The 17473-nt window shown below is 35.0% G+C and overlaps 1 protein-coding gene across 9 annotated transcripts in view; it reads right to left on the bottom strand.

Moving 5' to 3' along the window:
- Positions 1-16203, bottom strand: part of LOC117321768 (NGFI-A-binding protein homolog) — a 63299-nt gene extending 47096 nt beyond the window's left edge. For all 9 annotated transcript variants that reach the window (XM_033876288.1, XM_033876289.1, XM_033876295.1 and 6 more), the window contains exon 1: positions 15783-16203. The gene's annotated coding sequence lies outside the window, so the exon portion shown is untranslated. The remainder of the gene's footprint in view (positions 1-15782) is intronic.
- Between the last annotated feature and the right edge of the window lie 1270 nt (positions 16204-17473).

Genomic DNA, 17473 nt, shown 5'->3' with positions numbered 1-17473 from the left:
TCATTGAATGAAGTGTCAAAAGTCGTCCTGGCGTGTGAACAGGTAATTAACTGGCCCCATGCTCTTACCTGTGCAGTCAGTAAAACACTACACTACGCGGTATCTGGGGCTCACCACGAGTTAACAGAGTTTGAAATACGAAGATCGGCGGCGCAGATTTTTTTTACTATGGCACTACATAATTTTACTATGGCGCTGCTCCATACTAAAACAGCCTGTGGTGATCACTGTCAACTTAATGCACACTCTGTTATAGGTCAATATCAACGAAATAAACACTCCGTTATAGGTCACTATCAACGAAATACACACTCCGTTATAGGTCACTGTCAACGAAATACATACTGCGTTATAGGTCACTATCAACGAAATACACACACTGTTATAGGTCAATATCAACGAAATACACACTCCGTTATAGGTCACTATCAACGAAATACATACTGCGTTATAGGTCACTATCAACGAAATACACACTCTGTTATAGGTCAATATCAACGAAATACACACTCCGTTATAGGTCACTGTCAACAAAATACACACTCCGTTATAGGTCAATATCAACTAATACACACTCCGTTATAGGTCAATATCAACGAAATACACACTCGGTTATAGGTCACTGTCAACTAATACACACTCCGTTATAGGTCACTGTCAACAAAATACACACTCCGTTATAGGTCACTGTCAACAAAATACACACTCCGTTATAGGTCAATATCAACTAATACACACTCCGTTATAGGTCACTGTCAACAAAATACACACTCCGTTATAGGTCAATATCAACTAATACACACTCCGTTATAGGTCACTGTCAACAAAATACACACTCCATTGTATGTCAATATCAACTAAATACACACTCCGTTATAGGTCACTATCAACTTAATACATACTCCGTTATAGGTCACTATCAACAAAATACACACTCCGTTATAGGTCACTATCAACTAAATATACACTCCGTTATAGGTCAATATCAACTTAATACACACTCCGTTATAGGTCACTATCAACTTAATACACATTCCGTTATAGGTCAATATCGACGAAATACACACTCAGTTATAGGTCAATATCGACAAAATACACACTCCGTTATAGGTCAATATCAACAAAATAAACATTCCGTTATAGGTCACTATCAACTTAATACACACTCCGTTATAGGTCACTATCAACTTAATACACATTCTGTTATAGGTCAATATCGACGAAATACACACTCAGTTATAGGTCAATATCGACAAAATACACACTCCGTTATAGGTCAATATCGACGAAATACACACTCCGTTATAGGTCAATATCGACGAAATACACACTCCATTATAGGTCAATATCGACAAAATACACACACGTTATAGGTCAATATCGAAGAAATACACACTCCGTTATAGGTCAATATCGACGAAATACACACTCCGTTATAGGTCAATATCGACGAAATACACACTCCGTTATAGGTCAATATCGACGAAATACACACACGTTATAGGTCACTATCAAGGAAAGTAACACCATAGTCTTACTGAAAGTTGCAGGCAAGAAAAAAATCAGCACTGGGTAAAATTCAAATACCAAATGTAAAATTTCAAGCACCTTTCCTATAAAAACCATGTAGTAGTTGATCAAGAAATATTTTGGTCTCTGTGTAATATTTAGTACATGTATACAGCTGGAAAACACAAGATAAAAACATTTCATATCTAGACATGAAAAATATACTCTGCATACGACTCGAGCTTCTATTTAGAGTGAAACTAGCTTCACTTTTTTGTAATGAAAACATCTATCATCTTGGCTGTAAGGCATCACTGAAGACTAGTTTTAATGCATTCTGTATTTTTTTGTACCTTTTTAAAACTTAGTCAAAACGCACTGATGCATACAGTTCTAATGAAGGCACAAAATTATGTTGGATTCCTTCAAATTCTTTCCAGTATATTTTAAATTTAAATGCTAGAAATCATGGCTAAGCTAAGCTAACAATGTAAGCTGATGATTTGGGTCTTGTAGACATTACCAAGGTACTGTTCAGTGCATATGGCTATCAGCATTTATTTGTGTTGTACTTTCTAATATGAGTAAATATAAAACAAATCATATTACCAACCACGTATACAGCCAAACATTTTGCTGGGTATACTCTACCCTATGGCTATTATAAAGCCTGTTATCTTTTTTTCAAAATAAGTGAGCATTTTTGAGAAAAAACACTCAATATTGAATAATTTCAATTTTTGTTATGCTAAATTTCATGATTGATCAAGTAAAATGTGTGAAGAGGTTCCACCTTAAGAAAGCCTGATGCAAAACAACCCACAAACTCTTGTAATGCATGAATATTTTTGCTTTTTAACTGATGGGAATATGTATATATCTTGATAGAGACATTTTAAAATGTATAAATGAAGAAAATCTGGGTCAATGGCAAATCAACATTTATTAACTTCACATGTACATGTACCTTTCCGTGTGGATACTTACCTGTATACATGAAGTCATGCCCTGGGGCAACTGGCCTTCTTGCCCCCATCCCCCCACCCCTGGGTTGGGATGGAGGGGGAGGAGGTGGAGGAGGAGGTTGTGTTGTTGGTGTATAAGGCATGGCTGTGTCCCCTAATACATAAGTATAGGGTGCCTCCCAATCTGATTGTCCCTCCCACGGATACATCCACGCCTGATCACTTTGCCGCATTTAAAGTTTAAAACTGTTTAAAACCACGGATTATTTTACCTGCCACTGTAAAACTGTCTAAAAGTCACAAATGCCACTACTATATACTCAAACTGATGATGATGGTGACACATTGAGTGTGAAATGCTTTTTCAGGTACTGGCAGTGTTGTTGGAATTTGACTTTTCCAATCAAACACACTACCGATAGAAATCGGTAAACAATCAAGATCGAAGACGCATATTTGTACCGGTCCTTTGTACATATAGACAGTTCACATATCTATTTCGATACATTTTACACAAATTAAAACTATCTTTTAAATTATTAGAAAAAGACTCCCTTCACTAATTGTCTCACTGTGACCAAATCTTAGCCAAGACATATATCAGATTCAGGAGATGAACGTCCACATCAATATAGCAGGCGTATTTATTAGCAGCTTCTGTCACATGACGGGTATCATAACCAGCATTTCATTCCAAAACATTAATATTCACAAGGAACAGAAAAAACAATACAAATCCTTTTGCCCAACTAAGAAAATCACCTGTCTGACAATTGCTTCAATACAATTAATTATCCATATGATCCTTCACAGTGAACTATATCAAATTTCTATTGCCATGCTGATGAAAACATCCTCACTTCCTACTGTATGTATATATATTTCCTCGCTCAATGGTGCACATGCTGTAACAAGGTAGGATATGGAGGTTACACATGTACCACCTGTCAATGGCCTACCATCATTATATATATACACGCAGCTCTATCTGTCGCCAGTTTAACACAGCAAATATTGAGACAGAAAAAAAAAACATTGCATTTAAATTCAATGTTAATAGACCGGTTTCCTCTAATACATTCATAAAATGACACCATATATATTTTGCACAACAATAAAAAAAAAATGAAAAAATATAGGTACCGTAGTTAAATGAACAGAATACAAAAAAAACCCCACAAAAACTTATCTCCATTAGCATTATGCAAGCTCAGGCAGCAAGTCATTTGAAAATATAACTTATTTCAAATTTATCAGTGCCTTGATCTACAAATTGAGACATTGCATTCAGATCTAAGAATCAGTACAAACTGAATCGTTGTATGCATCCACCATAAAAAAAAATGCGGTAAAACCAGGTTGTGTGAATTTTAGTAAAGCTTTTTACGTTTTTTGTATGTAATACCAAATAGAATTAAACTATAGTGCAATTCAATTTAATGCATGTGGGAAGTGAACTATATATAAGGACTCTGATATATACCAGTCATAGTCACCACATGGCACTACAGGAGCATTACATGCATAAAGGTTACTTAAATTTAAATTCCCTCTTTTTATAATTTAAAGGCAAATTTTAAGTAATCTAATTTTTCCTCTAAGCATAATGCCTTGGTTAGCTTGTTCCAAATGTATACTATATATATAACATAATCCCCTGTTGGGATTTTTTTAATCAGGATTCTGCGCACCATGGAAAATTACAATAAATACATCCGAACTTAGCCTGAAAATCAAGTATTTTGTTTGACAAAATATGCCCTATTAAGTATTTTGCACAGAATCTGCAAATCAAAGTATTGAAGGAATCAGAAGAAGATTTACACTAAGAAAAAAAAACTCTTGATTTTGATTTCTTACCAAATCTGTCCAAATCTGCTTAAAGGGAGACGACTGGAGTAAAAACCTGACAGTTCCACATTGTATAATAAACATATTTAAATAGAGACCAACATATTTTGCAGAATTGTTTTATTAAATGTCAAATTACCAGTGTTCGCAGTTGAAACAGATCTTTTATAACTGCCAACATAAAAGTTATAGAATTATTATGCTTTTTTTATCAAATAAAATCTTACAATCAAAATCTTATTAGTAAACACTAAAAGAATACCAATCAAATATAAAATTTATTTTACAACAATTGCAAAACAAATCATATCAACTTATATTAATCACGCTATCAATGAGTTACGGAATGAGTATTACATGTGTGACAGGCAGCGTTTTAACCTGCAACTGTCTAGTCATGAACAGCTATAGCTACATAGTGTACCCTGGTTCTGTACTCTTGCTTCCGTACCAGAATATAAAGCAAGAAAGACAAATTAACATTAAAGCCATATACGTATCATACCCCATGGATATAAGATGAAACAATTAAAGAAACAACATCCTATCAATAATTAAACCTAACCAAACTGCCTTATACAGTAGCTACAATATGTAAAACATATATTGCTTCACCTACTGAAGTACAGCAGGTACTATATGTGACAAACCACCCATCCCTGGTTCAACAGTATATAGCTCCAAGGGTAAAGCTAGAGAAATAAGCTGACCTGTGTCTGGCTAGCGAACTACAGATAATCAACAGCAATCAAATTATATTGGTCCATCAACTCAGTTAATGTAGAAATCAGAAAAGTATCTCATTTCCATGTAACCCAATCATTTCATTCAAGTTGTTTAAGCTAAGCCTCTTTATATTGTTGTAACATATAAAGTTTGACAAAATTACAAAAATAGGTTGAATGATGGAATATATACCCTGATGATATCATGTGAGAAACAATATGGTAGTTCTTCACAATTGTAATTGTGTTCCACTCTATATATGTAAATGAGCCGCCAAAATATGTCATGCACGCATGTACAAATTGGTTTGTTTAGAAGAATGTAGGTCTGGCAACCAAAGCCACACAGCAAAGTTATACAGACCTACTGGTTGCTGCCGCAAAGGCAAAGGAAAAGTAAAATCACATCATCTAGGACTTACAAAGTGCCAAGACCAGTCATAATCATAGGTGCTGTGCATGAGGACTTACAAAGTGCCAAGACCAATCATGATCATAGGTGCTGTGCATGAGGGATCGAAATACAGGAGAAAAGAAAGTAGTTTTTTAGCTATAAAATGTCGGGAAATAAGATCACAGTTTTTGGTGGGTTTTTTTCGTGCATTGGATGTTTTACTGATGATTATCCTATATGTCATTTTATGAAATTTTATTTACTGTAGTAAGGTTACTGTTCGGCTGAAAGATACAATCAATTTTTTGAAGTTCATTTTAATTGGTATAATTAATTCAATTCAATTCTTAGATTGATTTATCCGTTATGTCCATCGTGGTTTTTTTATGAACAACATATGATTCCCTACATATAATTAAGATTGATGTGAATCACTGTCCCATTATTTTGGTTTTTAAATTGTACTTAATCTACTGCTTTCATTATTAGATATTAATTTTGATCATTGATAAATTTCATTTAAAGAGACTGGTCTCAGAAATGTATTGTTTTTTTACCGATGAATGAGTCTACATTATCTGTTCCAGTGATTTTTATTTTTGCGTTGCACGTTTCTATTAATACATTGTACAAGCATAGATTAAACCATGTAACCTCTTCATTGCTATCAGAATCTCTGTTGCGGAAACAAGCTAACATTAGGTTTCGCCTCATAATCACTTCAACCAGCTCGATCAGCACGGCCATTTTTGTAAGCCTATTTCTTGGAAATGATATGCCAGAACCAATCTTAAGTATTCTACTTTCATTTCAAATGTAGAAACATACAGAGTTTTCACTTATCCATTGCCAATTGGAAAATCCGAGACTACAAACTGTATTTGAATGGTGAGCCCACTTTTATCAACCCAAGAGGTGACCTTCCAATGTCACATAAACTTGAGGGTGTATGATGAGTTACCTCCCCCACACTCAAGCAAGGCAGCAAGTGTAAATACTCAATAACATAAAGCAGGTCATTGTGCATGATTTTAATGTTTTTTTCAATAATTTATTCAAACTGATCAATCATATTACTAAATTACAAACAAATACTTCGTGGTAGGAGACAGGGTGTTGTTTGTTTGTTTGTTTTTTTTTTTGGATAGAATTATTTTGGTCCCATTAATTCAACATACAAAAACAAATTTCTTCATCTTAAGATGTATTCAATTACGTTTCTTTGGCTGATCAAATGTTGACCCTATTAATTCTTTTCAAACAAACATGAATGGTAAGAATAAGTTTTTACAAACACATATAAATACATACATATCAGCAAGCACTAATCGCAATTTGAACCAAATTATTTCTGAGTGACAAATCTCCTGTAGTCACTATATGTTAAAATCCCTGCATCAACTGTATGTTTGTAACATCCCACAACTTTACTGTGCAGTGTTTCTCGCACATTCTGAAATACAGACACTGCAAATAATAACGGGGTCTTTTTTGTGAAGAAGTAAATTACCATGTTAATGTTGAAAGATTTCAAACTTTCAAATGAAAACAAACAAAAATTGCATTGTTCAATGATTCAGCAACAGCATTCTCTCAAACTGATGAAATTGAGAAAAAAAATAACTGCCTACAGAAGGAATTCGATTAATGTCTTCTTTATGAAGCAGAATCACATATCTCAAATATCAGCAGAGCAGTAATGGAAATGTCTTTTAACATTAAAATATCTTATATCAGTTCTCCCGCACTTACATTCTCATTTTTGGTAGTTAAAAGTCAGTCTTTCTGTACCTAAGGAAAAATTGGTCAAAACGCTAATTTAGAAAATGTCATACATGTATACGAGTGATATGACTCACAATAGGATTACGTCATTGCTTTATACAGTGTCACCTTATTAAAATCAATGTCATCAATATTGTCACAAATGGCAATTTCACATGTGCCATTGATATGCTGCTATGTATTTTGCTAGCTATAAATCAAAACTTGGTCTGTGTGATGTAGACAGATATTACAAACCAAGAGGTTATACTTTTTTAGATAAGCCAATTTTTTTTTTTTTTATTTGAAGCTATTTCCTCATAATTTCTATTTCCTATCAGTTTTCTTTTAATTCTTAATGGTTCATATAATTTTTGTAATTTCCTCCGATCACTAATACAAACAGATTTTGAATTGAAGGTGTCTTAATTAAAAAATTAGTAAAAAGACAAGAACAAAATATCAAAACAGGGATTTTTCTCGCTGGTTTGGGATGAGGCCTTTTTGTCTCATTCTTTGAAATCAAATTGGTGATTCCCTTAAATTGGGAAACATTTTTTCATGAGTTTTCAGGTGATAACTTCAAATTTGGGGAATTTGGCTTGAATATGAAATAATTTCAAATGGGAATGCCCCCCCCCCCTAAAAGTCCTCTGAAAAAGCCCTGTTAAGCAAATACATTATCATGTGTATTTGTAGGAATTTGAATTAACAAATTCAAACCAATAAAATTTATTCAATATTGTTCAGACATATTGTAGGTGTTACAAAATATACATACAATTTACAGCATGTTTAGTGAGCATAATAAAAATAATATCATTGTTTATAACCAACATCAAATGCTGTTGTTCACATTTACCCGAGCCACTTTTTATCAGAGGTAACACATGGAGCTCGAACAACAAATATTCGAGTGTAATTTGGAAAATTCAATATTTCCTAACAGACAATATATGGACGCCATGGACTGATAATAATTTAAAAACAAAGACAATACAAATTGTATTGGTTCTCAACACTGGAACAGAAAGAAATGCACATTATCTGTAACACCCTATAGGGCTTTAAAATTGTGTAACATATTGCACCTAGCTGTTTGAATTTCAAACTGATGAAATGTCATTTTTGTTCAACAAAGAATGATATTTAATCAATACAGGAAAGTTAGTATTGTCTATACGTTTTCCTACTGTCACAGTTGATTTCACGGTCAGTTGGCTCTAATGTGAGGTTTAGAGAAGTAATATTAACTCAGAATTCAGAGATCGGTATTGGATGTTGATATTCATGTAATTCAGGAATAAATGAAACTTACACTTGATTCTGAAATTAGTCAAACAGGATTTCCACTTATGTTTCTGCTGCAGAAATGGCGAGTCAGATGGCGCGATATATTGCAATATATTGCAATATTGGGTGAAATACCGCAAAATATGGCTAGGCAATACCCACCCCTAATCTGTAAGGTGTGTTGTGATATCCATACTACACTACAAATATATTCCACACTTGGTTGGAATAACTCGATACTTTTTGAGAAACTGAACTAAACGCAAAACTTAAAAGTCCAGATTCTCATCGTCCCTAATTTCCAGAGTCACTGGACCAAAAATTATGTCTGTGAATGAAAGGTGTGTTGTGATGTCCATGATGACAGCATGACAAAAATTAAAATTGAAACTTGATGGATATTAAGCCTATCAGACAAAACGATTTCATAATATGTGCAGTGAATGGTTGGGACCCATGTGACTTTTCAGCATCACACATGCCAAAAACATGGAATTCTTGCAGCCACTTTAGCTATGTTTCATGTATAATGTTTTTTACTGCAAATTTCTAAATGAAACATAGTGCAAAGTACCCACCAAAATTGTTCCTTTTCCAAACTTTCATCCAATTTTCAGTGCAATAACTTTCAATCAAACTCCATTACATTGTCAAATATTGTCTTACTAGTAAATATTAAAGGTTGATTTCCCATTATGATGAGGAGATATAAAATCAAAAGCATTTTGTACTGCCACAAAGAGAAATTTTACTTATTGCAGCAAGTTAACTATTTTTCCCCAGATATAATAGAACATTTATTATTCCTCAGATATAATAAAACATTAATTTTCTCCAGATGAAATAAAACATTAATTTTCCCTCAGATGTGATAAAACATTCATTTCCCCTAAAATATTAAAATATTGATTTTTCCCCCCCAAAAAAAAAAATTATCCCCCCCCCCCCCCCCCCCCCCCGAGAAATAATTCAAGTAATTAAAAAAAATCTTTCATTTTTTTCACCAAGGTAAATTAAATCTTTAATATCCTACATCATATATAGATAGACAGCAATACTTGAAGGAGGTCAAGTTGTACTTACTAACATGTACAGTACATTTATTCTTTTGATTTATGGCTGCTGAACAGCGACACAGCTGTTTACTAATGTATAAACTTCTAGTATAAATGTCTGACAGAGTAGTTCCCCTTTAAATGAAGCAAAACAGTATGAAACATGGACATAAATACCTCTATACATTTTTTGTTCTGTATGAAACCCTCATATTATATTTTGTTTTCCTACACATTATTGCATCAGCACTCATATTTCTGCACAATTACAATGTTAATAATTTAACTGGTCCTTTAAAAACAGTATGAATACAATCTTCTGAATATTCTACATTTTGTCACCATTTGCAATTTTCTTTCCATATTTTAATAATGGATTCATTCTAACCTTCTTGAGTTGTCAGCATTGAATTGTAACGCAACAACACATCAAACTATCATTAGGTTGCTAAATTGCATTTCTGTCGAGATTAAATTTATCAATGGTAAATTCATAAAGGTAACAATAGCCATGAGTGTGCTGAACTATGGATAGTTTCAATAGTGATAGAACTAATCTTGACGACTTACGATGACATAATCATTAACTAAGTTCCCACTAACCAATGCAGCAGGAAGCACTGTTAATTCAGTGACTTTCACAAACATAATTTTAATTTATAATTGCATACACATACATAGCATCAAGTGTAGTAATCAATGTAGATTAACTCTTAGTTGGAAGTTGTATGTATATTCTTCCTCTTGATGCAATATGACGGCCTATGACAAGTTCAGGTGATTCAAAATTTTAGATCCAAGGAGATTATAGAGACAAGAAAGTGCATAATTATGCAAGACATAAAAACATTTTCTACAAATACAGTGAATTGCAATGAACGTTCAGGTAAATGAAGTCAACAAAATACTATCGCGATAATATGCAACAACAGTTTGATAATGAAAATTAATAAAAAATATTGCGATAGTGAAAATCCCTGCAATAGTCGACAGGCCTAGTATATTGTATTGAAACATGTACATAATCTTACATTTTAATTTATACCTATAGAGTATAATAAGCAGTACACTATGTCAATATGTATAACATAGTAACACAAATGATGAAGGAAGACAACTTTTTGACTCGTGCCCTGACCGGGCCTCGTACTCACGATCTACAGCACCCAACCAAATATATATATATGTTATATGAATGTTGTACACAATGTGCTGATTAATCAATTTTGAAGACAATTGATGGGTTATGGTTTTTAATCAATTGATCATCACAAACGTTGCTATTTTCATAATTAGTTGGGTTTTTTTTCAGATTTCAAATTCAGTAGGATAAAACTGGCATGTGAATAATTTCAATAAATAACATGAGACCGGCAAATGAAGTGTATCTAGGTTTTTTTTTTATCTTATGTTCTGACAAAAGATCATAGTGCATAACTAGTTGCTTAGAATGCTAAAACTTTAACTCGTCTCTTACTGCATATGTAAAGGGAGGTAACTTGAGCTACCACATATTTTTTAATGGATAAGCACCCCAACATGAACAATGGCCGAATAGGACAAACACATCACAACACACCCTTAACTATTACTATACAAATCATGTTTACAACTACACATTACAAACATTAAATATCATTTTAATGCATATGGCCATATGATAGAGGAATCATCGTACAACCATTTAGTGATTTACAACGTGACTATATGGGATACACGTGAACATACATATGGTTCCTCAGCTCTTTTCAGGTTATCCTATTGTTTTTCCTGGGAATTTCGGAAAAATCCAATTTGACAAATTGGCAATTTTTTACATGGATACAATGTTGAAAATTCACATGTCAATAATGTGTTGTATGAGTGGCATTCTTACAAATTTTAAAATGCAGTGTAAATTCTAGCTAGATAGACACCAACTTTGACCCTTGACTGTCCTGTTTTATCAAATCCATATTTGTTTTAATATGTGCTGTCATTTTTTTTCACTATTTTTCAGGAGTTCTACACTATCAGCATAATTGAGAATTTTCAAGTTAATTTTGGAGAAAATAAGGCTAAAAAAACACTAAGAATGGGGTTGTTTGTGGCGTCCAGTTATAATTTAAAAGAAAGAAAGAGAAAACAAATATATGTGTTGAAAAAGTGCAGGAATAAGAAGCATAACATGTGACCATTTTTAAAAATGAGCTACTCAAGGCAATTTTTAACGTTTTTTCCTGTTGTTACCTGGTCAGTTTTGCTAAGAATCTAAACTGAAAAATCATTGGATTTCAATGCATTGAATATAGAAAGCACCATATTGATTGGTAAAAAAAACAAAGGTCATATTACATAGCATCATCATTAAAAATGATATAAGATCTTTATCACTGTGATGATATAATCTGTGATGATTTATATTTTTATCAAGTTGTGATTTATTACATTTCACTGGTAAAAAAAATATAATAAATATCTCTACAGAAATGTACAAAATAAAATGTATAACATAATAGCGAAGATAACTGTTTACCAGGTAATCATCCTTCGAATGTAAAAAGGCTATATATTAGCATCCGAGAAATGCGATGAAGGAAAATGGCATTATATGCATTTAGTTAATTTTTAAAAACATTACTGTTAGGCAAACAAGCTAAGACTTTATATTAATTCCTATCCCAAATTGTCTACAGAAATGACAAAATCAATATTTCATATCAAGCAGCAAGATGATACGATATGAGTGTAAAAAGTTCAATGTAGGGTTTCCTGCACATGCAGCATGATGGATGAAAGTTCAGAAACATTTTTATTAAATCATATCACCAAGTTTAGCATTGTACATGGTTATTAACGATGATCAAGCTAAGCGACTGAAATTATTGGGGCAAATGAATCTCTTCCGTGTGGTCGGGTGGCATAGTGGTAACACAATCGCCTTTCAATTAGATCATGGCTGGGTTTTGATTCCTCAATCAGACGTGTAAAGGTGTGAGGGGTTTTCTCCAGGTACGCTGGTTTCTATCACAGAAAGACACCCCTTGCAGGTTATCATCAGTGATGGGGCAAGAGTGATAAATGTAAGTTACAAGATGATTTGTTCTGCAATTGTTAACTTTAATAAATTCATAAATTTTACATTTCAAATGAATCAATTTCACATTTTAAATGAATCTCTCTAAAAATTGGAGTCATTTGAATATTAATTTTATTTACATACAGGTCAGCATAAACCCTGAAAAGATATCATTTTGTTTGAAATAAATTTCTCATGTACATGCATGTATAACAAGCATGTCCCCGATCATCTCTGATACCTTGATATTCATTAGTAAGCATGCCCATGTTCTATTCACATACAGAATAGCTAGGCCCATGACCCCAGTTTGCCCTACCCCAACAAAACCTGTCCTAGACAAGCAGACAAATTATACATGTACACCCCAATCCTGGATCAACCCCAAGTATTATAAACATAATGGACCCACTCCTGGGTTCAGGCTCTACCTACTGCCCATAACACTTGGGGTTCCACATAGGTTGCTTAAAAATGAAAATAAAATTATTGAAAAGACAAATTACTTTCACAATCAAAAAAGTCCTACGTCTTCATAATACAATTATGTCACCATAGTAACTTAATATTTTTTTATTCTGATTGACAAAACATTTTTAACAACCCCCCTCTCTATCATGGATGTTTGACAATCACAATGGTGATAAAGAGGTCCCGATGTCCCAAGAGGGAAATAATAAGTTATACCTTTAGAATGGGAACGTTTCAGGACATTTTCATGTCTGCTAAAGGTGATCCATATTTGGCATGGCCATGCATCTTCAAATGAGGGCCAGAAAAACTTCCTTTTTTTTCATTTTTGATGAGACTAAGTTTGAACCCATCACACACAGGAAAAGCCAGTGTCCTTTGACTAGCATGAGGCCATTTGCCATTGACCATAAGGTGACAGATTAAGACCGACACCATACCAAGGAAAACTTAACCTGTGTCCAGGTGATTAGGCCAGCTGGATAAGGCAACAGAGTTTAACAAAATTTTCTTATCCTGAAAAAAATCATTTCTCGTAAAATTATCTTAACAAAATTTTATGAAACTGTTTACTTAACACACAGTCTCTTCCTACCTGCCTACACATACTTAGGTTCAAGTAAAGGAGAAATGAGATTTTCACTAATTAAGAGATTCAGCTAATCACTGGAAGGGAACTATACTAAACAATGAACTGCCCCAGATCTTTCATGCACAGCAAATTACACGTCAAGAATATCATAATCAGCCAAACTCACCAGACATTACAATGTCCTTGACTTTAGAAGTGAGGAACTACATTGTAAGAAAATAAGCATCTACCCATGAAATAGGGGCCATGATAGGTCAGTCGGATAGAACATCAGCCACGTAATCTCAGGTGAAGTTTCGAGGTTCATGATTTGCCGCTGACTACGTACCTGTGTCGATTTTTGTTTCTCAAGAAGCTGAGAAACAGGCATATCTGTGCTGTTGTGTCCTTGGGTAAAACACTTAACCCTTAAGGCTCAGGACGGCATGTGACACGCCTCCTGTATTTGTTCATTGAGGTAGTCACCAACTGCTACAGGAAGATCCTACTTCAAAATGACCCTGGCTGTTCATGGGGAGATTAATAAACCCAGCAAACAAACAAAACCTTGAAATAAGGGACAAATATTACCACCAACCACACCTTAAGGCAAGCAATGTCCTTGTTCCCAGGGTAAGCAATCAACTTCACACCAGGACTAGCAAAATGAAATAACTGACCTTGAGGTAAGTGAGCCCTTCATCAGGATCAATTTCCCTTGACCTTAAGTTGACCCTTCAAAGTTCAAATAAGTCAATTGAAGGTAGTAATTAGTTAGCCTTGAAGAAAGGGAACCATCATACAGAAAATTATACAAGCAGATGTCCTTGACATTGAGGTAAAGAACCATTACACAGTGAAGACAAGGTGTCCTTGACCTTGAGGTAACCAATCCAACACATAAAGATGACCTCTATTTCAGGGAACCACCAAGCACCAAAATGATCAACTACATCCTTTAACTAATTTGCCTATGAAGAAACCCATCCTATGGTGAATCAAAATATTGACCTGTCCTTCAAGTGGGAGTAACCCAGCTGTCTCTGACATTGTGTATTAATGCTGTGGTATATACAGTTATATAAATATCATATATAAACCAGTGATCTATCAGGTGGATGGTTCAGAAAGAGGACAAAGTCTATTCTTAACATATTTGATTAATCTGTCATTTTGTTACGGTTCTGTTTAACGATAAAGATTTTATTTGTTTGTTTCATTCATGGAAAGTCTTGGTATTGTAAACAAGTCTGAGTATCAATGTTGTAGCTTTGTTGGAATGACTATGATTTGTTCGTCTACATGATCTGTACAAAAAGGAAATCTTTCGGGACCTACTTATATTTACAAATAAGTAGTGGATGATCATGAATTTTATAAAAGCATCACCTTAGTTTTTTTTATACAGGTATGTACAGTAGAGATTCCTTTACATACCAAGAGTTTTCTTATTCAATTACCAGCATCATGTCACATACAATGATAGTGTATAACAACGTTATTAACAGTGGGATAAGATGACAATTCTTTTTTTCATTGCAATTGTTTATATTAGATCTATTCATGTTCTTTAAATGTTGAAGATCCATGTCACTGCATGTGTGCTGTTTATATATATATATTGACATTATAATCATAAGTCACTAAACATCCGACAAATGTCTTGGGTTTATTTTCATAACACAAAGAAAATATCATTTGAATTTAATTTACGTTTTAGTGGATATGTTTTAACCTGCTTAAAAGACCCTGGTCTAACATGTTTATCAACTGAAAACAAATACCCCGTGGCGGGCCCCAGTTTCGTTAGCCAATATGGCCGATCAACTGGATACACAGTCGATTCCACCCACATTTTCAGTCTCACGGTCAAACTAACTGTTTATTGAATTAAACAGTTCTATTTCTCGTCACTGTGATATAGCATGTGACAGTGTGTAACGATTAGAGTGGTATATTGGCAGTCTAACTGGAGGTATTCTTTGTTCTCGGCCAGACGTGCTCCGCGACGGTCTGCCCATGACCCTGGGGCTGGCTGTGTGTTTTCATATGAGAGTAATAACAAACCAGAAATACAATGTGAAATTCAAACTGACACAGGTAAACATGTAGAGAGATCAACTCACCTTAACACCAGTGAAAAATCGAGACGGATTTTGTTCCCTGGGTCGGCGTAGTTTTTGTGTGGGCGAAGGCATACAAATCCCGTCCCTGAGAATGGGTGGGGACCAACTATGGGGCAATATCCATATATGGACGAGGCTGTAACGTCACTCGCTCCTCGCGCGCCGCTCCCTGCCCTGATTGGGCTAGCCGACCCCACGTGGATGGTTGTTGTCGTGGGTAGGAACAGTATGGCAGTGACGTATTTCCCCCTGGAGGGCGTGGGTATTTTTCGTGCCTCGGTACGACAAAGTACAGAGATAAAATTGGCGCGAGACGGAGGGGTGTCAATCCTACCGTGACGAGGGTCCAGCTGATAAAAAACAAATCACCGTGGAGACAAAACGAAAGTAGAAGCTCTGGATACCTATTTTATAGGTGGGGGTATTTTCCGGAAAAATGTCTTTAAAAAAAAAACACACACACTTTGATGTTAGGGTCGGGCAAACCGAGACACCTGTGTTCATGACACGTTGCGATGGCCCCGAGTGGTGCATAATCTAACCAGCACTTGGATAAAGTCCAGACCGACGGGCTGGGCAGGACAAGTCCATGTGATTAGAGACTCGGGCTTGTCCTGTAACCGACAATTTTCAATAGATAGGCGATCTGAGATATCGATTCAGACCCTGAGCTCTACCCCCAGTTTTTGCACTGAAAAGCCGGCTTATTTTATAATAAGCTTACTGGCGTGGCTGAAACCACTGTCCCTAGCCTAGCAGGGCGATCGATCGCTGGGGCTCGTAGTGTATATATACCTTTCTCCAGCTGACGCCCTGGGGGACTCCACTCAAGCATTTATTATTCATGCTTGAGGAACGCACACCCACGGGGTTTACCTTTGAATAATACATCTGTTATACGGGGCGAGCTTTAACCCCGGGGGTCGTGACAAGTTTAGGCCGCGTACACAGCGAGATGCTCGGCCGTACATCGACACAATGCACCGAATAATATATCAATTGAGGAAGAAAAAAAATCCTCCGCGTGGTCTGTGGTGTTTAGTCACGTCGCATTTGGATAGGCGAGAAAAGAAAATATGGGATGGCATAGGCACGTTTTATACAAACAAAACCGACGAGGAGTGACAGAACTAGGAGTTCACCGATATTATGTAATTAAAAACAAATACCGATCTAGTATAGATAACAACTAGTATATTTCATCGTCATAAAAACAGGAACGTATTTTTTTTAATCCTGGCTCGTAATTTAAAACCACGTTGCAAAACCTACATGCATGTAGCCTGACTTCGTTGCTTACATTTATGAACCATCATCAATTAGGATACAATATACACTATTAATGTTCCTTCTAAATACTATAAATATATACTAGGACCCGATGATAATAAAATCTCGTATCTTATGACCTCATGGCGTGTGACTTAACAGCTGACTCTAATAACAGCTTCAACGAAGGCATCGTCATGCAGCTACATACTTGATAATGTAATTAATATACGTACAGCCGCACGCGCTGTATTTAATAAACCAATCAGATTGTTTAAGACGGGAGTGTGCCGTATTTTCCTATGCATAAGTACCGTTATAATTTTATTAAATCTGCCAAAAGGACGGCTTAACGAGCTGAATGGCCATGACGCAGCGTCCGGCACATCTTTCGAACAGAAACATCCTGAATGGAGGCTTTT

Source organism: Pecten maximus, chromosome 2 (genome assembly GCF_902652985.1).
Source record: "Pecten maximus chromosome 2, xPecMax1.1, whole genome shotgun sequence".
Classification (NCBI taxonomy): Eukaryota; Metazoa; Mollusca; class Bivalvia; order Pectinida; family Pectinidae; genus Pecten; species Pecten maximus.
The sequence above is the reverse complement of the archived record's forward strand: the minus strand, read 5'-3'. Positions and strand labels throughout refer to the sequence as shown.